Source organism: Protopterus annectens, chromosome 2.part0 (assembly GCF_019279795.1).
Source record: "Protopterus annectens isolate FY-2018-M chromosome 2.part0, PAN1.0, whole genome shotgun sequence".
Classification (NCBI taxonomy): Eukaryota; Metazoa; Chordata; order Ceratodontiformes; family Protopteridae; genus Protopterus; species Protopterus annectens.
Genome location: NC_056728.1, coordinates 51,027,692 through 51,051,348, shown reverse-complemented (window position 1 = coordinate 51,051,348; position 23,657 = coordinate 51,027,692). Strand labels below are relative to the sequence as shown.

General features: G+C 37.3%; 1 protein-coding gene across 3 annotated transcripts in view; it reads right to left on the bottom strand.

Annotated features, from left to right (window-relative positions):
• Positions 1-23,657, bottom strand: part of METTL21A (methyltransferase 21A, HSPA lysine) — a 155,594-nt gene that overhangs the window by 39,845 nt on the left and 92,092 nt on the right. The window contains exon 4 of one of the 3 annotated variants that reach the window (XR_006363432.1): positions 11,325-11,481. The exons of the other annotated variants lie outside the window; for them this stretch is intronic. The gene's annotated coding sequence lies outside the window, so the exon portion shown is untranslated. The remainder of the gene's footprint in view (positions 1-11,324; positions 11,482-23,657) is intronic. 3 annotated transcript variants of the gene reach the window in all.

Here is a 23,657-nt window from a genome sequence, read left to right as displayed (position 1 = left end):
GGGGCTCGGTCACTCAGCCTCTACTTGAGACAACGGGTCTCATCGGCGGTTCCGTAAGGGAATTCTACAATTTAGGTATTCTGTATATCACAGGGGTAATGGGACATGGTACCGAGAAATAGTTAAACAATTCTATTGAAATACTTCCTTGTAACTGTAAATTATATATGAAGATGTTAACTTTTGTTATTACTTTCTTAATTTCAACAAAATTTATTTCTTTAAAAGTCATGTCATCCATTAAAAAGTGATTTATACAAGCAATATATTTACTTTCATCATACAATACTATTGCTCCACCTTTATCTGCTTGCTTAATTATCAGGTTATCATATGTTTTCAAATCACATAATGCTTTATATTCATCATATGTTAGATTTTAGAGTGTTTGCTTTGTTTAAATAAAATATTCAAAAACCACAGAAACACAAAATAGTAAATCCAAAAACCGGCAACCAGCAACACAGGTTGCCTCCTGTGTTGCTGGTTGCCGGTTTTTTGGATTGTTTAAATAAAAACCTGAAATCTTCTTCACATGCACATATAAAGGCATTTAACAATAGGGCAATTTACTGGTATAAATACACTTGATTTTTTATGCTCTAAATTTCCTGTAGTCACTGCATTCTTAAACATCTGAAGGGTGTTACCCGAAAGCTTTATTCCGTTTTATGTGAATAAATTGAGCGAATTCTTACCATTATACCCCAGTTACATTAAAGATACTGGTGAGTTTTTGAAAAAATTATATGCATGGTATAGGCATGAAAAAAATAATAATGAATATCTCTTAGTAATTCGTGATATGAATTCACTATTTACAGTAATTCCCAATGACTATGGGATAGATGCTCTGCGTGAATTCCTATGTAAAAAATACTAGAATGATTGGAACAGGAATATAAACTGTAGCATGATAGAGATGACGCTAATGAATATAAACTGTAGCATGATAGAGATGACTCTAATGAATAATGTCTTTTTGTTTAATGGTCGCCCATATTTACAAATTTCAGGTGTAGCCATGAGACCTATGCAAATATTGTTTTAAATCAGTGGGAAGATGAATATGTATATGGAGTAAAGAACTTGTATAAGCATAATGGTCTCTCTGAATTTGTTGAATATTTAAACAATAGTACAACATTTCTAACGTTTAAAATAATAAGTTATTTAGATGTACTGTATAAAAAAGGAGAAACAGTTGAAACTACTGTACATAGTAAGGAAGTGCAAGTCAATAGGTATACTCATGCTATGAGCATGCATTCTAAACATGTACTTTGAAGTGTAATAAAGAGTCAATTACTAAGAATAAGTAGACTAAATACGGATGTAATAAGGTGTAGAGAACAGATGGAAATATTGGCACAAAAACTGAAAGATAGGGGGTACGCTGATTCCCTTATATATACTAGTATGCATAAAATATTAGAACAGAGAGATACAATAGTACCAGCTATGTTTAGCGATATTACACAGATGAATATGGAAAATCATGAAAATGTAGACACCTTAGATACGTCACCACGCAAAGTAATATAACAAAAGATATAGAAAAAAATAATATGTAAAAGCTGGCAGATTTTAACATCAATGCCAGAATTAATACCCATTATAGGAGATAAACCAAAATTTGCACATAGGAGTTGTTTAAGTTTGAAAAGAGAATTATGTTACAAAGATTTTAGATTAAATATAAAAGACGCAAATACATTAAATAGAAGTGGTACAATACCATGCTACAATTGTAGTTGTAAAGATATATGTAGTAATATAGAATTTAAGCACCCCACAAGTAAAGAAATATATAAGATAGAATATCATGCAACTTGTAACACTGAATTGATGGTCTGTCTGGCTACTTGTATGCAATGTAAAAGTTTCTATGTGGGAAAATGCTCAATATGTCTAAAAGACCATATAACTGAACACAAATGAGAAATAAGAAGAATGATTGTAACTAATGCACTAGCAAAACATCTTAAAGATAGGGGTCTGACACATATATTTAAATTTAAAGTATTACAGGTACTATATAGAGACATGAGGGGTGGCGATATTAATAACAAACTTGAAATAGCAGAATATAAATAGATAACCATATTAGAAGTAGACAGGTACCCGGGACTCAATAACTTAGTAAGCATAAAACCTATACTGGTAGCCAAGCAGAAACAGTATAAATAATAGATAAAAAAATATATATGTTAACATATTTCTAATTCCTAATTTTATGTACATATTTTTAAATGTATTATATAGGTTGAATGTATTATAAATCTTGTAAACAAATAAGTTATGCTGACCCGATTTTTTGTAGATTGAAAATTTTTTTATTGGTTGGTTGTGTCATGTGTTTTATTGAATTGACTATTTAAAATGAATTGTGTATACTGATGAAGGGTATTACTCGAAAGCTTTATTCCGTTTTATGTGAATAAATTGAGCGTTTTTTTTCATCTGTTTTGTTTCTATTTTTATATGCAGACAGGCATCTTGAAAGTCTAGAACTTGTCTTGACAGAAGCATTGACTTCAGCACTGCCATCCAGACTCTCTCTTTTTTTTTAAATATATACACTTAGACCACTTAAGTTTAAGATTAGCCTCAGGTCCTTTGTCTTTTTGTGAAGTAGAAAAGGACCTTCAATAGGCTCCAGACATTCTCTAGTCTGGTGGGTTCCCTTGGATGGTTCTTTTTGGCAGAATTTTATTTTTTACCTCTACCCTGACATATTAGGAAGGGACCAGGAGGCTGATCTTGGAGGATATATAAATGAGATATTGTAGACGGAGATTGCTGACAGTATCAAATGCTTTCTCTGCATCAAGACCTATCATCAATAGTGGTACTTTCTTACACTCTACCTCCCTTTGGACCACCTTTCTTCTATTAATGCCGTCATATGTTTGCCTCCCCTCCACAAAACCCCAATCAATTCTTATCTATTAACTTTTGGCAACACTTTTTTGTCATTTTCTTAACTAGTAGATATAACAACCTGCACCTATTCAGCAAAAAGGAGTTCAAAATTAGATTTGGTTCAATAGATGGCTTCCAGTAATTTAAAAGAAAAAAAATCAAATATACTCAAGAGATAAATAAAATAATCAATGAAGGTATGTATCAACTCAAATAACAAAAGACTTGAAACATAGAGGGAGCTTTAACTACTGAGATGAACTCATAAAACTGCAAAAAATCAGAGGCTGAAATGAAAAGGCTCTGAGTAGAAGGCTTCTAAAGAGCAGCTGTTTCAATACAGTAAAGTTGCAGGGTGGAGAGAGCAGAGGAAACCTGAGATCTTCTGTTGTGGCAGAGAAAATGGAAGGAAAAGACTATTAAATTTTATGAAAGCACAGCTAAGCAACCACACTGGTGTTCTATGGCAGGATTTGTTGATTGAAAGGACACATTGAGTGTATACTCCAAGCCTGGCCATGAGAAAACAGCCAAGACCTACATTAGTAAAGATGCAATCATACCAGCAGAAAGAGTGGATCCTGAGAAAACTATGACAGAAAGAAAAGTATTAACAACTGGAGACAGAGTGTTTTTGGAAAAATGATTATTCACTATACACCAGGCAGAAGAGAAGAAAATCTATTCCAGCAATCTGGGAAAGTCGAGAAGAAGGTATGAGATTCAAGCTGCTGTATCCCACTGTCTTAAGAGTATTTTTTTTTGGAGGATCAAAGACATTTTTTGATGCAAAACGGGCAAGGAGGAAATAAAACTTTATCAAAAAAAATTGAGCCAGTAAGCAGAAGGAGACACTGCTTCTCATTCTTTTTATAAAATGTCTCATAACACACAGACTTTGTCAGTGAAACTTTTTTCAGTGTTCCAAATGAAAATACTTGAAAAACAAAAAAAAAAAAAAACAAAAAACAAAAAAAAAAGCACATGAGCTGATGAAGAATCAGGACTCCTTCCTCATGCTTTAATCAATAAATCTCAACTCAAACTACTAAGCAAACTCCATAGAGTCCTAGAGCACCTAAAACAATGCATTACCCAACATGGTGACATTCACCCAAATCCAGGCCCAAATACCAATCATGATTCTGTCACCTCAACATTACCCCAAGCTCCTACTAACTCCCTCCTCATCTTTCACCTTAACCTGAGAAGCATAAACAATAAAGTACATAGCTTACATGCTATGATAGCCACACACTCCCCAGATATCTTGTGCCTATCAGAAACATGGCTCAAACCTGCCACAAAGGATGAAGAAATTCTCCCACCTGGCTATAATATCTTAAGGATGGATCGAATAACCAAAAGGGGCGGAGGAATAGCTGTAATGTTTAAGAACAGACTTAACATCATTAGGAATCCTCTGCATCCTCCCCAGGTCTCTAACATAGAACTTATTGCACTAAAGATTTGCATTAACACCCAAAAATGCATCAATCTTGTTGTAATCTATATCCCACCAGGAAAGAACCTTGAAAACCTAGAGCAAACTCTAAGTTGGTTAGCCACCAACTACCCTCAAGAAACTATAGTACTGGGGGATTTCAATATTGACTGGTCCCACTGCTCCACCAACCCAAATCCCCACCCAATCAATCTATATGGCTTCTCCCAAAATATTACATCTCCAACTAGAATTGGTAATATTCAGCAAAAAGAGAGCACGATTGACTGGATTCTCACCAATAAAGATCCGAACAACTATACCACTGGTACCCTCCCAAATGACCTTAGTGACCACCTTGTCACTTACATTTTAAAACACAAACTTTCTTGTACAATCCGCCCTTATACAAACTTGTTAGAAATAGAAAAAAGTTTAACCCAGAACTATTCCTTGCGGAACTAAAAGCCTGCAATTGGTCAATCCTAAATACTCTACCCCTAGCCGAGAGCGTCTCATACTTTAATGACACTTTCTTAAACATTCTCCACTCTCATGCCCCAAATCGGCAAATTAGAACCAAAGACCGCATAGCTCCCTGGTTAACAAAAGAAACCAAAACAAAAATTAAACTCCGTGACCAGGCTTGGCACAAATGGAGAGCTACCAAAACCCCCCTAGACCGTATTTTATTTCAACAACTAAGAAACTCAACAAAATCGGACATAACTCGAGACAAAAAACAATATTACAGTCACCTCCAGGACAAATACCAGACTAACCCAAAAAAGTTCTGGGCTGGTTTTAATAATCTCCTCCATCCTAGGAAATCAACTACCCCAACCCCTGAGAATCTCACTGGTCAAGAACCAGAGGTAGTAGCCAACACCTTTAACACTTTCTTTACTGAGACCATCCAGTCCTTAGCCAATCATCTACCTTCCTCTTCCCCCTCCTTTACTCTTCCTGACGTCACACCTCCTCTCTCCTTTAACTTACAACCAGTTTCTACCTCCTATATCCGTACCCTATTAAAAAAACTAAAGCCGTCCACCCTAGCGGCCGATCGCCTCCCAGCGGAATACCTACAAATATCGGCTGATGTCATTGCCTATCCTATATCAATCCTGATTAATAGATCTATAACTGAGGCTACAATCCCCCCTACTTGGAAAATATCATATATTATTCCACTTCATAAGGGAGGTTCCTCCACAGAAATATCTAACTATAGACCCATTGCAATATTGTCTCCAATAGCTAAAATAATGGAACGGTGTGTTCACAAACAAATCCTACACTACCTCACCCTCAATAATCTCCTGTCCACAACCCAGCATGGCTTCCGCCCCCACCACAGTACAACCACTGCCCTCCTCTCCTTTGTCGACTCAGTCAATAGTAACCGTAACAAAAAACTAACATCTTCTGCCCTCTTCCTCGACCTATCAAAAGCTTTCGATATGGTTAATCACCAGCTATTACTACACACCCTACAAACCCTCCATCTTGACAAACTAGCCCTATGGTGGTTTAAGGATTACCTCACTGGCAGGCAGCAAGCAGTCCAATGGCAAAATAGTCTATCTCACCTGCTCTCAAACAACATTGGTGTTCCACAGGGCTCCATACTTGGTCCCCTTCTTTTCTCTGTTTTTATAAATGATCTCCACATAGTCATCCCCAGAGCCACCTGCATTCAATATGCAGACGACTCTACCCTGATCTGTTCTGATCGGTCTCTTCAGAATCTCCAAGTAGCCACCCAACAATGTTTCGCTAAAGTTGAAAAATGGTTCTCCGAGAGGAAACTCATACTCAACCCGACAAAAACCAAGCTACTTCTATTTTCCCCCACATCCACCAATCTACTGACCCAAAAACCCCCCTCTGATAACCCAAGGACCTTCTTTGTGGAATCATTTAATGGCACCATCATTGAGCCCGTCCCCTGTACCAAACTATTAGGTGTTACGATTGACCACAAGCTTAAATTCGACATGCACCTTACCCAAACCATAAAGTCAGTTAACAAGAAACTTGGCTCCATGTACAGAATAAAGAACTTTCTCACTCCTCATGCCAAATTAACTATCACTCGAACCCATCTCCTTTCCACCTTACTATATGCCTCTCCGATACTATAATTCCTCAACAAACGTGAGCTTAATAACCCTCTCTACCACCTACCATCATATTGCCAGATTTGTAACAGGCACACCCTATCGTACCCACCACTGCCTCAACCTCATGAAACTAGGCTGGCTGGAACTGCCCAATCTTCTTAAACTAAACCAACTCACCGAAGCATTCAAAATGATTAATCAACCAGAGAAAACCCCCTCGCTGAGCAAAATCCTGACCCCCTATACCAACTTAAGTAGCCTTCGATCCTCAAACAGTATTCTGATACTAACCATCAAATCTAATAACAAGGGTGGCGATGCTCTTTATGCTAACTCCATTGGAAAGCTATGGAATTCCCTTCCAAACAACCTTAGGCTCATGACCTCACTCAATCAATTCAAAACTAATCTCAGAGAATTTCTTAAGTCTCAATGGTTATGCCCATGTTCCAACCCTGACTAATCCCAATAGGTCTATCTGTACCTAATCTCTCTTCTGCCTCTCAAGCTTATCTAGTACTTTTTCTATCCTCCACATGCATCTATATCATTTTATCATCTTATAAAATCCATACCAAACTATCAGCTTGGACATTTAAAATGTTATTTATCCGTGTATTATTATATTAATGTAGTTTATTGTACCTAATTGTTGAGTGATACTACTGTTAAATGTGGGAGCTTTTCTCCCCGGGCCTCTACTGAAAAAGGACATGTATCCAGCTAGACTAGCCCGGTCAACAAATGTAAAATATAAAAATAAAAATAAATTAATCAGAGTCTGGTGTTAGGAGAGGATCAAGAAGATCACCAGCAACAATGACATTAATAAATAAATAGGAGAATATAAAGCACCAATCTTATTTGTGAAATATGGATTTGCAAGGAACAATGGCTGAGAAAAGACTAGATTTGTGTTGACTTTGTTAAAGTTGTGGGTGAACTGCAAAGTACTTACCCCACATCATGTCATCAATATTTAGATGGACACTAAATGGGAAAAAGTTACTAAGAAAAACAATTTTTGTTGTTAGTATTTGTATAAAACATTTCATAATATAACCTGATGCAATATTACAAACCCCTTGTGTACACTGTGCAGTCGGGGGATTTTAAACAGGGGGGGGGGCTTCTTTTTAGTCACTGTTGTAGGTGTTAAAATATTAAAAGTTAAACTAGTATTTTTTAGTTGTAAGAAATACAGGCTTTACATATAACAAGAGAAGAAAGGCTAGACAGAACCACATTTAAGTTAATATGTAGAATTAAGATGAAAATTTCCCTCACTTCTACAAGGATGGATGTCTAGATTAATATCATTGGCTTAAGCTCTAAACAGTTTTTAAGCAAATATGCTTGAAAAAGAACACAAAAATGAAGAAAGCCATGAAAAGGTAAGCATTCTGCATCTGAAAAAATATTAGTTCGTTTTTCCCCATAAGTAAATATTCTCAGTGAGAGACAAAAAAATCTGCAGCTGAAAGCAGAAGAATTCTCCATTTTGTTCAGAGTGAAATTTACAAAGATTCCTTCATTTAGCTGCAAAGTCATTAGCAGTTTTTTTTTAGTTGCTAACTGCTTTTACATGGAGACAAGATGTCTGCAAGTGCAAGTAATTAACCTTGAGAGTTCTAGGCATTCTTTGCCCAGGGAAATGTGACATTTAAAGAGGTACAATGGCAAGCAGTTCAGTGAAAAATAAATTCTGAAATAATGGATAGTGAATAAGATGTAGCCTCACTTGCAACATTGCTCCTTTAATGCATTTAACAGAACAGTGAAAAATTTAGTTTTATTTAAAGGTAGCCAGTGCACTTTTCTTGGGAGTACTGAGAGATGAATATAGACAAGAAAAACAACAGACAGCAAGTGGTACAAGTGGGAGCACATGCTGTTACATGGACCTTACCATGGGAAAGCTTAATTTTTAGATCAGATTATGCCTGTAAGTACAGATGTCAATTTGGTGAAATTCTTCCTATCAAGACTTAAAATTCACTTGTTGAAAATGTACACAGTTTTGTGTGTTTGTTCTAAGTTGATAGATTTTTTTTTTCTGAAAATGTATTATTGAGAGTTTTCATTAAAGCAAGAAGTCTTGAAAGGAGCGACACGGGTTCAAACGGAGATGAAAAGAAACAGCTTTATACAAAATCAGCCCGCCACACAATTGCATGTACAATAATAGTTGGAAATAGACATTCAAAAAACTGCTATGTCTAAGTAGGAACAATAGCTTTTTATCATAATAATTACTCTATCCATAACATCTTGGAATGTAAACAGCCTTACAGGTATAGACAAAATGGAAAGAGAGTAATGAATTATATTAAGAAATGCAGACTTTAGATAGCAATGCTGCAAAGAAATGAGCAATATTTAACAGACTATCAGGGACAAAGGGAAAGGGGAATAAAAATATCAATTGCTGGAGGGGCTCCAATAGTAACAGAAGAGGAAAAAAGAAAATAATGGTAGATTTGTAGCAGTAAGGACTATTGGCAGGGAAGGATGATTATGTTGGTATGAATCTATATTCTGCTATAAGCTGCTATTAAAGAGCTTAAGAATGTTTTTAGGAAAAATAAGCTATCAACTAGGAATATTACTAATAGGTGAGGATTGGAACTTGATTTGAAATAGAGAGACTATCTTGTGGAACCTAGCAGGGAAAATATAACAAAAAAAAGAGGGTGGACTTTTGAAGAAATTTATGAAAATATTTGGCATGGAAGATGTGAGCTCAGTAGTAGGAACTCTGATAGAATTTACATATTATTCTCCAAGGAACAATAACTGTGCTAGACTGGATAGAAATTATATTTCACGGGGATATATACTTTATAGGCATAATCTAATCTAACTGAAAGCTTCAGCATACATCTAATAACTATTTTGATTATGCAAAATGTAGGGTAATGAAGTAAAAATGAAACATGGGCACTTTCCCACATACCACTTAAAAAGAGAGGAATTTAATGAATGGGTAATGGAAATTATTTGAGAGTTATTAGGAAAGATAGAACTTTCTTCATGAGGGATAGTAAATTAGTAGGATAAAACAAAAATTGAGTTTAAAAATGGGATAGAAATAAAAGAGAAAAAAATATGGTTAAGAAATAATAGGAAGTTAGAGGGGCTGACAAAGGTGAAAGTACTGCAGGATAAAAGGTATCTCACAGAAGAAGAGGAGCAACTGCAGAGTGCTGAAGAGAAAGTAAGGAGTATTTGAAAAATATGGATGAGTTTAGAAAGGCTGCTGTTAAGCAATGAAGTTTGATAAACTGCAGAGCACAAAAACGTTTAGAACAATGACTTAGGCAGATGTTGAAAGGGGTGTCACGACACTTAAGAAGCCTATTACATGAAAAATAGCCACAGATCCTACAGAAGTATTAGCGATATCTCAGACATTTTGTGAAAATCTGTATAAAACAGAGGAATGTGGTAACCTAGAAAAAACATAGATGAGAGTATTTAAGGAAGTCAAAAAGGCAACAAGGAAGGTACATACATGGCTGAGAAGAATTAATTTATTGAAAGCAAACACTTTCATGTCTCACTGACACTTCCGCAGACTTTACAAGTACTACATGTCAAGCTCTCATTTATAGCAGCACAAACTATAATCAAAACAAATCAGTTATACAATAAAATACATTTAATAAAATCTATATTTCACCTCTAAAAACATTTATTGAATATCAAAGCACAACTTGAAATTAACAAATACATATCTTTCTAATTATATGCTAAAACCTATATATAATTTATACAATAAAAAGTATATATCCACATATTTAAAGATCTATCCTGTAAAAAAAAAAAAAGGTTTTAAAAGTACTCTATCATTGAGACCAACGTTTTATCTACCTGAAGAGTCTAATTATCCATTTGATTTCCAATTTTTCAGTTACGTTCTTAATATTACCTAAATGAGGGGTTCTGAATGCTAGTTCTAAAACCATAAACTTAACCTTGTGTATGGTCTCCTTCTCACATACATGCTTAGCTAGGGCATTGGTTTCATCCTCTTTATTGATGGCATAAACGTGTTCCCTGACACGTTCTCTTAAAGTCCTGTTGGTCTTTCCAACATAAAATGTGGGAGATCTGGTACAGTAAGCCAAATACACTAGCTCCCTTGTCTTATAATCTGCAAACTTATGAAACTTGTACATCTTTTCTGTAGTGGGATGAATAAAAGTATTGGTATTGCCAATATATGAACAGAAGTCACAGCTTCTATATCCATATGGTACCTATCCTTTGTGATATCATTTTCAAATCACCTATTTTGTTGTTCTCACAGCGTAATAAGCTTTTAGTGACTTGTTATTTTTATAGGCCAAACTGGATTTTTCTCCATCTAGTCCTTTAAGTTTATCACCTGCCACCAGCATCTTCCAATTTTTAGAAATTTTATTACATATTTCTATTATTCCTAGTGTATGGAATGACCATTCTGACTCTACCTGCAGCATCTTTATTATTTCTCTTTAGAAGGGCGGATTATATTCTGTAGTTTCTAAAGAATGGTTTACTATTCCCTGCTGTATCAATCTTAGCATCATCTATTGAAACAGTGCACTCGGCAGTCTTGTATGCTCTGTCTAAAAAATCATGTTCTAACTCTTTTAATGCAACCTTACATGTATCATTTCTCCTACTTTCTTTCCTGTAAACATTCGTAGTTATTACACCATCTTCTTTCTTCAAATTCACATCTAAAAATTAATATTTTGTTTTGACCAATTACCTGTTAAATGTATAAAGTTTGTAGTAGAACTTAAAAACTCAATAAATTATAATCAATTCATGCTCAGTACCTCCCCATAAAAGAAACACATCATCTATGAATCTTGTGTAGTATAGTACCAACTTTGAATATTCCTTATTTGTTGCAACATGAGTGGTCTCCCAAAATGCTATAACAAGATTTGCATAGGAGTTAGTGCAGGGCGTACCCACTGCTGCTGCTTCTTTCTGTAAAAAAAAATTCACTATTATATAAAAAGACATTGTTCTGTAGTACTAATTCTAATAACATACAGTACAGAAACACTATCTTGTGAAATATCTATACCAGCCAAAAACTGTCTAACAATCTACCCCTTCCATGTTATGGATGGCTGTAAATAAAGATGTTACATCAAGCGTAACCAATATACAGTCTGAAACATATCTGAGTAGACAAAAATCAGCCAGAGAAGAAAGAAAATCTTGTGTATCTTTCAAAATAGTAATGCTGTTATCTACTATAAGTCAATGTGGTTTCTCTAGAAAAATTGAAATGGGCTCAGTTAGTCAACCCCTACTGGAAACTATAGGTTTTAAAAGGGAGTCCAATTGATTTTTTTATTTATTTTAGGTAAGCCTCTGAAAACAGGAACTATTGGATTATCAACCATAAAGTAAGTTATTGTCAATTTGTCTATTCACTAATATATCATATGTCTGCCCGTACATTCTTAATGATATTGTCAAACTCTTTTACAGTCAATGAAACATTGTCACTTTCTGAAAGCATACATTTCCCAATCCATGATTACTGCAGCACCACCCTTATCAGCTGGTCCAATAACTATCTCATTATTTATCTGTAAGGAAATAAGGGCTTCACATTGTTGATACATTGAATTAAAAAACATCCGAGTCTATCAACATCAATAAATCATTCTTCATGGATTTATCAAAAGCTTCCAAAAGAGGATGCAATATCCGAGTGTATGTACTTGGTTTCTTAAACTTGGAAATAGGCTCTTTGTCACTTTGAAACATTCATTTTAACATAACATTTCTAGTAAAAAGTTTGACATCAATTGTAGTGTCTAAAATATCGGAGTTCAATGAAGGTATAAACAACAGACCCCTTTGAAGTAATGACTCCTCGGCAGCACTCAAATGGTAACTGGAAAAGTTAAAAACAATGGTTGATGAATTCTTGTCTATTTCTTCTGTTGTGGTTGTTCTTCTTGGTCTTCTATGGATGTACTTAGTCTCGTCTTGGTCTTCTATGGATGTACTTAGTCTCTTCCTCGCTCTGCCTTGGCTGAAACTCTCTTTTTGGTAGTGGGAGCAACAGAAAACCCTTTTTGTTAATGAAGCTCTCTTTTGGTGAATCCTGCTTCTTCCTCTTTACGTCAGTAGATGCTCGAACTAAATTCACATCAGTGACGACCAACAGGAACTTATAGCAGTGTTGATTGTATTCACAGGGTTTTCAGTCCTTCTATTGGTTCTGAATGTTAATTCTATTCCCTCAGTGGATGTAGATGCTAATTGGCTGTCAGGAACTGATCTAGATGCTGATAGGGCTTTTGGAGCAGAGTTCTCATTGGCAGTCACCAAGTCTCTTTGTAATCTCATTGGTTCCTTGGGCGAAAAAAAGACATGCCCTTTTGCAAAATCGGCAAGATCTTGTTCCAACTTTTTCTCAAAATGTAATCTGTGTTCCGTTGTCATGGCATAGTTGTTTCATTCTTTAAAAAATATATCACTCCTATCAGATGACAGCAGAGAAAACATTTCCCATTGCAGAGTAGAGATCTCTGCAGCCAACTTCGTCTCACTCTGCATATGATGCTCTATCAATAATTTCATACAACTGTAACTGGTTTCTATATTTATTTGCTGCCATTTGGCAAGTATATCTGGGTATACCGTCCCAATATGTGGGCATTTTAAGAACTCTGAGTCCTCTCAGAATAATTTTATAACACAGGCATGCTTCAAAATACTTTCATTGCCATTGAATCTGCTTCAGTTTGGTAATTTACTTTGCATTTCCCTTGTAACTCTTAGCGCTTCTATATTGTCTCTCATATTCTCATACTCAATGGATACACCGGCAGTGTCAAACATTAAAAGAGATTACCTTCCGCCAATAATATACATTTGAAACAATCCATCTTGTTTTTATGTCCAGCGGGAAAGGGATTAAAATGCAGTTCCACTTCAACAGCATCAGCCATGCTCCTCTGGAACCAATCCAAATAATAGAAAAACATACAAAAAAGTTCCTTGCAAATAAAGTACCTCCCAAGAAAATATCAATAATTCAAAAATGCAATAAGGAAGGTACATACACGGCTGAGCAGAATTAATTTATTGAAAGTAAGCGCTTTCACGTCTCATTGATGCTTCCTCAGACTTTACGAGCACTACATGTCAAGCTCTCATTTATAGCAGCACAAATAACTATAATCATCTAATCAAAACAAATCAATTATACAATAAAATACATTTATAAAATATCTACATTTCAACTCTAAAAACATTTACTGAATATCAAAGCACAGCTTAAAATGATTAATACAATAATACATATCTTTCTAATTATATACTAAAACCTATACAATTTGTATATAGTTTAGAAAAAAACACTTAATATATATGCACTTAAAGGCCTATCCTGTAAAAAAAAAAAAGAGGAGGTTTGAAGCCAATGCCCTAGCTAGGGATCTATGTGAGAAGGAGACAATATGTAAAGTTTAAGTTTATATTTTTAGAACTAGCATTCAGAACCCCTCATTTAGGTAATATTAAGAACATAAAACTGAAAAATTGGAAATCAAATGGATAATTAGACTTCAGGCAGATAAAAACTTTGGTCTCAATGATAGAGTATTTTAAAACCTTTTTTACAAGATAGGCCTTTAAATACATAAGTAGATATATATGAAGTGTGCATTTTACAAATTGTATATAAATTATATAGGTTTTAGTATATAATTAGAATGATATGCATTTGTTTATTAATAATTTTAAGTTGTGCTTTGATATTCAATAAATGTTTTAGAACTGAAATATAGATAGTCTTTGATTTGTTTTGATTGGATGATTATAGTTATTTGAGCTGCTATAAATAAGAGCTTGATATGTAGTCCTTGTAAAGTCTTAGGAAGCATCAATGATATGTAAAAGGGCTTACTTTCAATAAATTAATTCTGCTCAGCCGTGTATGTACTTTCTTGTTGCCTTTTTGATTTACTGATATTTTCTTGGGAGTACTTTATTCTCGAGGAACTTTTTTGTTTTTCTAGTATTTAAGGAAGACTTAGTTATGCCAAGATTAGAGGAAGATGAGGCAACAACTAATACCAGAGACAGAAGGAGAGGTGATAAAAATGGTGATATATATAATCAATCAATCAATAGCAAAGTCTCCGGGAGCAGATGGTATTCCTATGGACATTTGGAAGTTAGGAGGGAAAAAGTGTTAATGATCTGGAAGACTTTATTTAATAGTGTTTTAAAAAGGAAGGGAAGCACCAACATCTTGGGGAAAAAGTTGTGGTGGCTGTATTACCCAAAGAGGGTAAAAACCCATCAGACTCAGCCTCATACAGACCCATTTTTATTTTATCCGTGATTACGTGTTTATTTCTATACCAGCCAAAAGAATGGCAAATATATTGGCAACACTGCTAGATATGGATCAGTGTGGATTTGTGTAGGGGAAGCAACCATTTGGTAACATTAAAAGAAAAAAGATGATCCAGATGGAAGCAGATTACAACCAAACACTACTTTTCTTATTGGGTCTTATTGCACAGAAGGCATTCAGCAGAGTAAGCTAGGATTTTATGAGTAGGGCAAGGAAAGCATTTGCATTCCTTGGTGCAATATCAAGGTCAGTTAGGAGGATATATGAAGCATTGAAGGAAATAATTGAAGTGGGAGAGTTCCTCCCTCATATGTTGTGTTTGAACAGGGGAACCAGGCAGGGATCTCCTCTTTCCCTTTTGTTATTTGCTTTATATTTAGAGCCATTGGAAAAGAAAATATGGCACTCAGAAATTCAAGGGCAGAATTGGTATGATTCACGGGTTCATTGATGTGTTCTAGGCCAACGACCACTAGGGCCCTTATAAGCCTAGCCATGGGTAATCAAGTAATGATAGCTTTATTTTCAGGTATTATTTTGTACTTGATAAATCCAGTAAAGGACACCTCTGTGTTTTGGAACATTTTGAGATTGTTTTATCTTACCCAAAAGCCTTAAAACTACGGCTATAGCCATAAATTATGTACCCACTTATGACTTGGTTTAGCAATATCCATATTTACTGGGACATGATAACATGAAGCAGTTAAGAGTATGGATTAAAAAGGCTTCTGTTACGGCAGCTAAGGATGAAACCAAACAAACTCAAATAAATGAGAAACTGGAAGGTCTTGTTTATAGATTTGGATAGAAAGATACAAGTAGTGAAAATGTTTTTAGTCCCTTTAGTTTTATATTCAGGTCAGGAATACTTTTATCAACCAGAGAGGTTGTGGGCACACATTAATATAACAAAGAGTTGAATGAATTTATCCAGGAGGGAAACAATGCAAGAGTTAAGTGGGATAAGCTGATCCTGATAATAGAAGAAGATGGCTTAGGATTATGAGCTACACAGTTAAGGCTCATATACATAAACACCATCAGAAAATTAGAATTCAAAATGGAAAGGGATGATGAAGCAGTTCAAGAAATAAGGATTGAGTGGGATTTTGGAAGCAGGTCATTAAGGAGAGTTACAGACATACAGACTATTATATTCATACAGTTGCAGAAAGTATTCTAAGAACTAGGCCATCGCAGGAAAGAAAAAGGAGATTTTACCAATAGGGATGTCAGCAAGTACAGGCATAGAAAATAGACCAGAGGGGCTGGAACTAATTTGAGAAAACTGACAAACAAGCAAAGGTGTTAAGAGCAAATAACTAGAGAGGGAAAGGTAATAGAGTTGGATATGGCCAAGAATAAGTTTGGTCTGGAGGTTACAATCTGCTTTCTCTGTCAAGGATTGATATCAGAATACAGTCAGAGAAAAGAATAGGTGGGTGTACTAAATGAAAGGACTGTTCTGGTAGATTTTTTAGTAAGCTATAGAACAGAAGCTGTTGTTAAAAAGGGATAATTAGTAGACCATACAAAATACTGGATGATAACCAAGAATCAGAAGAGGTTAGTAAAGATTGGGAAGAAAACATGGAAAAGCAATTTACAAAGAAACATTAGGAAGACATATGCATGGCTTCCAAGTCCAGAAGGTTTAGAATTTTTGCTTAGATGTATTTGCCGAAAGTATTTTTAAACCCATAGCAGACCTCAAAGAATTTTTCCTTTGGTAAATAGCAAATGTTGGAGATGTGATGGGGAAGAAATAACTGGAAATATATATTTTTTGGGAGTGTGATGAGTTGGCAGATTTTAAAAATTCCCCACAGAGTACTCTTGTCAGAAATACTGGAGAAGCAAATGGCTGTAACCAAGGAAATGATTCTTTTGAGCTAGGACACAAGATAGGAATTATCTAGACTTTGTAAGACCTTATTAAGTTTAATTATTTTGGCTGCCAAAAAAAGCAATTACTAGAGAATGGAAATCAAAATCTAAACCTACTGTATTAGATGTACAGAATATTGTAAAAGGGATAAAAGAACTGGAAATCCAAACAAAATTATCGCACAAATTAAAACTTGCCATATGCACAGCATGTCATTAGATCATATGCAAAACAAAACACAGAATTAAATGTGTTAAGCAAATCTCCAGGGCCAGATGGCAATAAAAATGAAGTGTATAAAGCCTACATTACACTACTAAAAGTGCCTATATACATTTTAAATAAGTTAGTAAAAAGAAAAATCCTTTAACATATAGTAACAGAACTATCTTCAGTATATTAAAGCCAGGCGAAGAACTGAAGCAGGCAGGGTGATTTATTTCTGCAGCCATATATGGTTACAGTAATTGCATTTTCTCTGAACTGATCAATCAAGAGCAGTGTCATTTTACTACAAGGAGGCTGGCAAAAGTTGCTATAAAAAGAATTTTATATTTCTTGAAGGACTCAATCATAAATAGCAAGGACATAGACACTGAAAAGGAATCAGAAAGGGTGGAATGTAGGTATTAATGTTTTGTAACATTGCATGAATGTTAAGGTGATACAGATTATAGATGGATGTAATCCAAAATATATGTGAAAAAAAATCATAGAAAAGGGAAGAATACATACCATTACAAAAGAGCATGTGATACCCAGTGAGAACTGGGTTGAACATTGATGAGAAGATGCAAATGCCACCAGCTGCTAATGAGTTCCATCCTGTAATTCTAGGCCTGATTCCATCAGCCTCCATGTTTATACTGTACGGCTCTGAACAAGTCAGTTAACAAGATAGTGCTTACAGCTAGTGAAAAGGGACAATTATGTCTAGTGGTCTTACATATTTAATGTGATAAAAGCAAAATAAACAAAACAGAATTTATGCAAAATATATGCTGTTACAGATAGAGTATGCATAAATGAGTCTGACTCAAATGACAGACTACTTACCAAAAACAGCAAACTAAGCTAAAGACCTGGATGACATGGGAGGAAAGCTCCCACAGTTCCTGTACTTGATATAACCTACTATGATATCCTATAACTTTAGTGTAGTTTGTGTGCTTTCACTTAAACGGTCTATAACTTCAGTGGGATTTACTTAATAATGCAGTTACCACTGGTATACATTATTAGAACAATAGTTATGGATGGTTAACAAATGAAACGCACACACAGCAGGACATAAGGTAAATAGTAATACATCTGACAAAATAAAAATAAGCTGCTTACATACAACACAAACAATTATCCACCTAAAATGGCAATGAAAAGATATGAAATACTGGACTTCTGGTTATTGCGTTTATCCTGAAAAACTAAAAAATAAAGCTGACAGAGAAAGATAAAAACATTACGATTAGATCTATACCATAAACACACACCTTTTGAACTAATGTTCTCCTTAAGGTACTCTGTTTTTGACTATCCCACTTAAAGCAGGTACTAGGTCTCTTCCCCACTGCATAATACTACGGCTCCCAGCCCAGTACTCCATATCCATAGCTACATCTACCAGCTAACCTCACAGCCTTTCTGGACTTCCCCCAGTAGGGATGGGGAGGATCTTAAGGGAATTCTGAGAATCTAGCCATCAACTTTTATTTTATGACCTATCCCGTTACCACCCCCTTCTTTTTGTGGTAATGCTCAGGAGGGGGGGGGTGCAATAGAGATGTATGGCATATTGCATAGCATATTGCCTTGCCTCTGCGACAGCTCAGCCATATCCCTACCTTATTTCCCCTTGGAGAGAGAGACAGCTCCACACTCCAAGAGAGATCATCACAGTAGGTGCCCACAGAACTGCCCTCCCTCCAGGGATGGTAACAATCCCTTCCTCCCTGCTGCTCTTTTAACTAACCAAGCCACTACTCAAACCTGGGTTGGCTGGGACATAATCAGGGTTTTATCCCTCTATGCTACTGGAGTAGCTAACCCAGGATTTAGATATCTACTGGTGAGTATTTCACACAGCTACACATTTGTTTGCATGTGTTAATCTAAACAATATAAGACAAGAAAACCAAAACGTACAGTTGTGTACCTACCATAAATGTAGATGTTAGAGTGTATTCACTGTTGCAGTCATTACAATTGGGTTATCCTGCTGGCAGGCTACCCGCAGTCGGCCTGAATTCCAAAGTCTTTGTCCGGCGTCGGTTGCTGTCGCCTCCTCCCTGACGTCAGTGCGCCAGGGGTATAAAAGATGCAGCCAACGCCATTTTCTTCAGTTTTTCTTGCCCCGGATGTCGGGTGCCCCCAAAAGGGTAGGCTAATTTATGCCAATAAACATGCATGCAGCAAAGTAAAATTCTACCTTCATCTATAAGCAAATGCACCACATAGGTTGTATAGAATAGAGAAGTACATATAAGGCCCAGCAAAGGAAAGGGGGATGGTGGGTGGGTGGGTAACCTGGACTGCAACAGTGAATACACTCGAACATCTACATTTACGGTAGGTACACAACTGTACTATGTTAATCGTGTTTCACTGTTGCAGTCATTACAATTGGGTTGAATCCCAGAGCTAAGGTTGGGCGGCTGAGGCTAAATAGGATTAGGAGAGGCTATGAGGCCCTGCAGAACTGCAGTGGCAAAGCCTGCTCTAGATTTAGAGTAGAGAGGCAAGTGATAGTGCTTTGTAGAAGTATGCACTGAACTCCAAGTTGCAGCCTCTAAGATGTCTTTGGTTGGTACTCCTCTGAGGAAGGCTGCTGAAGTGGCTGCTGCTCTGGTTGAATGTGGCCTAATGCCCTTAGGCACTGATTTGCCATGCTGTGAATAGCAGAAACGAATGCAGTGGCCTATCCATTTGGAAATAGTACGCTTTGAGGTAGCCTTTCCTTGTGATCCTGCAGCATATGCCAGTAGAAGTTGCACAGTCTTTCTGAAAGCTTTGGTTCTGTCCAAATAGAAGCGTAGCTGCTTGTGAATGTCCAAAGAATGCAGAAGTCTCTCACCCTTATTCTGTCGGTTTGGATAAAAGGTAGGCAAATGAATTGTTTGATTCAGGGTCACATTGGACACTACCTTACGGATAAATGTCGGGTTTGTCCTCGGAGAAACCCTGTCCTGCTGGAAAATGATAAAGGGTTCCACAGCCATGAGTGCCTGTAACTCTGAGACTCGTCTTGCAGATGTTATAGCTAGGAGCAGAGCTGTTTTCCAAGATAAGAATTTTATATCAGCTGTAGAGGCTGGCTCAAAAGGAGGCAGTGTGAGTTTTTCCAAGACATAATTTAGGTCCCATGCAGGTATTGGTGCTCTCCTTGGAGGTCTTATGTTTTTGGCCTCTCTGAGGTACTGCTTAGTAACGGATGAGAAAATAGAGGTGGTTCTGTATTGTATTGAGCTGAAATGGCAGAGGCATGAATCTTAATTGAGGAAAAGGATAGGCCTTTGTCCAGCATCTCACTTAAGTATGGTAAAAAATCTGAGGAATATTTGGTACAAGCATGTCAATTCCTTGTGCCTGGTTCCAAGCACAGAATCTCTTCCATTTTTCTGCAGAAGATTTTCTGGTGCTAAGCCTCCTGACCTCCAAAATAACACCCATCACTGCTTTAGACAGAGGCGTGTTTTGAATGGTTATATTATCCGCCATGCTACCAGATTTAAGGTCCTGAGATTGCTGTGCAGGATCTGACTGTTTTGTTGGGTCAATAAGTGAGGAATTTGAGGCAATGTCCAGGCTGGGCATGGAGACAAGCTGTTTAGGATTGGGTACCAGTGCTGGCAGGGCCAGTCTGGGGCAATCAGTATCATTTTTGGCTTCTCTTGTCTGACCTGTAGGAGTACCCTGGGGAGGAGAGGCAGTGGGGGAAAGGCATATACTGTTAGGTTTTTCCAGCTGAAAGATGGAGCATCCACTTTCCATGCTAGCTTGTGATAAGTCCTCGTGCAGAATTTCTGTAGTTGGCAGTTGTGAGGCGAGACAAAAGGTCTATGTCCGGGCATCCCCAGTTCCTTGTTGTCATGCTGAAGACTTGTGGATCCAATTTCCACTCGTGGGGATCCATTAGGTTTCTGCTTAGTCTGCCAGTGAATTTATCCTTCCTGGCAGGTATTGTGCTTGCAGATGTACTTGGTAAGTCAATGCTGTGTCCCACAAAGTCATGGCTAGTCTGCAGAGGGGGTAGGAATGTGCACCTCCCTGCTTGTTTATGTACCACATAACTGTAGTATTGTCCGTCTTTATCAAAAGTTGTCCTGGATGAAGTAGATCCTTGAAGGCTGTCAGGGCATTTTGAACAGCTAGCATCTCTTTTTGATTGATATGTAGATGCATTTGGCTTGCGGACTATGTGCCCTGAATACATCTTCCTGCCATATGGGCCCCCCAGGCATAATCTGATGCATCTGTTGTTAATGTCTGCCTGGCTGTGGGTAAAGTGAAAGGCTGTCCCTTGTTGTGGTGACAGGCCTTTGCCCACCATCGAAACTCCTGTTGCAGGCAGGGAATGAGGGTAATTATTGTTTCCAGGTTGTGGCAATGTTGAGCCCAAACACTTTTTAGATACCATTGTAGTTTCCTCATATGCAGTCTTGCATATGGAATTAGCAGAATGCAGGATGCCATGAAGCCCAAAGCCTGCAGAAGTTTTCTTCCAGATAACTAGGTCTTTGTTGCCAACATTTTGAAATAAGTAGTCAGTTGTCTTCGTTTGTCAGGCATGAGATGAGCCATCTGGGCACTTGTATTTAAGCTTGCACCCAGGAATATTATCTCTTGTGAGGGTACTAGTTTTGATTTCTTTTCGTTTACTGTGTACCCTAGGCATGTTAGTAATCTTTTTACAAATGCCAGATGCTGAAGTAAAATGTCCTTGTTCTCTGCTTGAATAAGGCAATCGTCCAAGTAAGGATAAATCTGTATTCCTCTTTGTCTGAGAAATGCAATTACTGGTGCCAGGCATTTTGTGAAGACCCTGGGCGCAGTAGATAAGCCAAAGGGCAGTGTAGAGAATTGGTAGTGCATTGAGCCAGCTATAAATTTGAGGTATCTTCTGCATGAATGTCGGATTGGGACATGCAGGTATGCCTCTTTTAGATCTAAAGTTACAAGCCATGCCTTCTTGCCCAGCACGGGCAGAAGCTGCTGCAGAGTCAACATTTTGAATTTCGGAACATCCAGAAATGTGTTTAGAAAAGACAGGTCCAGTATTGGTCTCCATGCACTGTCCTTTCTGGGCACCAAGAAGAGTCTGGAGTAAAATCCTAGTCCCTGCTCTTGCTGTGGCACTTGCTGAATGGCCCTCATGCCCATGAGGGCTGAAACTTGTTTTTGAGCCTCTGCCCATTGATTGTGTGGCAGGGTCTGGCATTCAGTTTGCCCTTGGCAGGGTGTGAAAATGGAACCTGTAGCCATAAGAAACTATATTCAGGACCCATTTGTCCTGGGTGAGCATGCGCCAATTTTGTGAAAAAAAGTGCTAGTTTTCCCCCTAAAGGGGCTGCCAGAAGATAAGTGCTTGGTGCTGGCAGGGGGAAAGTCATGGAGACTGTTTCACGTATGGCTGTGATTGATCTTCTCCGCTTTTGAAGGTAGAAGCACCCCATTGTTTAGGCCTGTATGAGCCCTGGGGCTGGGATCTGCCTCTGGGCCGTCTGTATCTGGCCTCTTTGTGGCCCGTCTGACACTGGAAAGGACCAATTTTTTGCAGGCCAGTTCTTGCTAAATCTGGGAGGTTGTACCTGTAAGAAATCCTTGACCGCTTGCATAAATTTAGCTTTGTCCTCCATTTTCTTCAACACCTCTTCTGCTTTAACACCAAACAAGGTATCATGCTGTAATGGAGCATCTAATAATTTTGCTTTACCATGATCAGGCAGATTCTGTTCCTTTAACCAAGCATGCCTCCTAATGACAGAACCCGTAACAGCGGCCCTCCAGGAGGCCTCCAGAGAATTAAAACCACATTGCAAAGTATGCTTTCCCACTTGTTCAGCTGCATGCAATAAATCCTGCATTTCTTTGTTTTCTGCACATTCAGAATTTGTCAACATTTTCTGTTTTAGTAGTGACATAAGATATTGTTGATATTTAAGCATATGAAACTGACAATTTAAGGCCCATACAGCCAAGGTAGCAGAAATGTAAATCTTTTTCCCCCATCTGTCCAGGGCTCTTGAATCCCTATCCGAGGGGATAGGGTTGTTTTGCAGTGGACGCCTTGAACCCGGCGATATAGTTTCTGGGTCAGCAGCAGGGTTTTTATAAAGAAATTTATGTGAATCAGGAACCCTGTAGTATCTATCTGGCTTAGCAGGAGCTGGTGGTAAAGAGTCAGGAGTGAGACTGGACTCTATAAATACATCATCTACAATGTCTAAAACAGGAGGAATAGCAAGGGGCCTGTGCTGAGGTAGTAAAAGAAAATCTCTGAGCCTTTTCTTAGATTTTGAGTAATCTTGGCTCTCCCAATGAAAATGCTCCCTCATAGTATGCAGGGTCTCCCCAAAAGACTAATCCTCAGGAGGAGAGGCTGAAGGGATAGATTCTTCAGCATCCGAATCCTCATAAGGAGGAAGAGAGTATCCCTGTTCAGAAGAGGAATCAGAGGAAATGGAAACCTGATCTGAAGATTCATATTATGTCTCTTGCCTAGGTCTCTTATCTGGAGGGGGATGGGAATCCCTGATCAAAGTAATTAGGTCTTCGGCCATTTTAAGCATCTGTTTTTTAGGCATGGAGGCCTGTCCAGGGGAATGTTGTACTTGTTTCTTTGTCTTTAGAGGTGCTTTAGTCTTTGCCTTTGAAGCTGAAGTCATT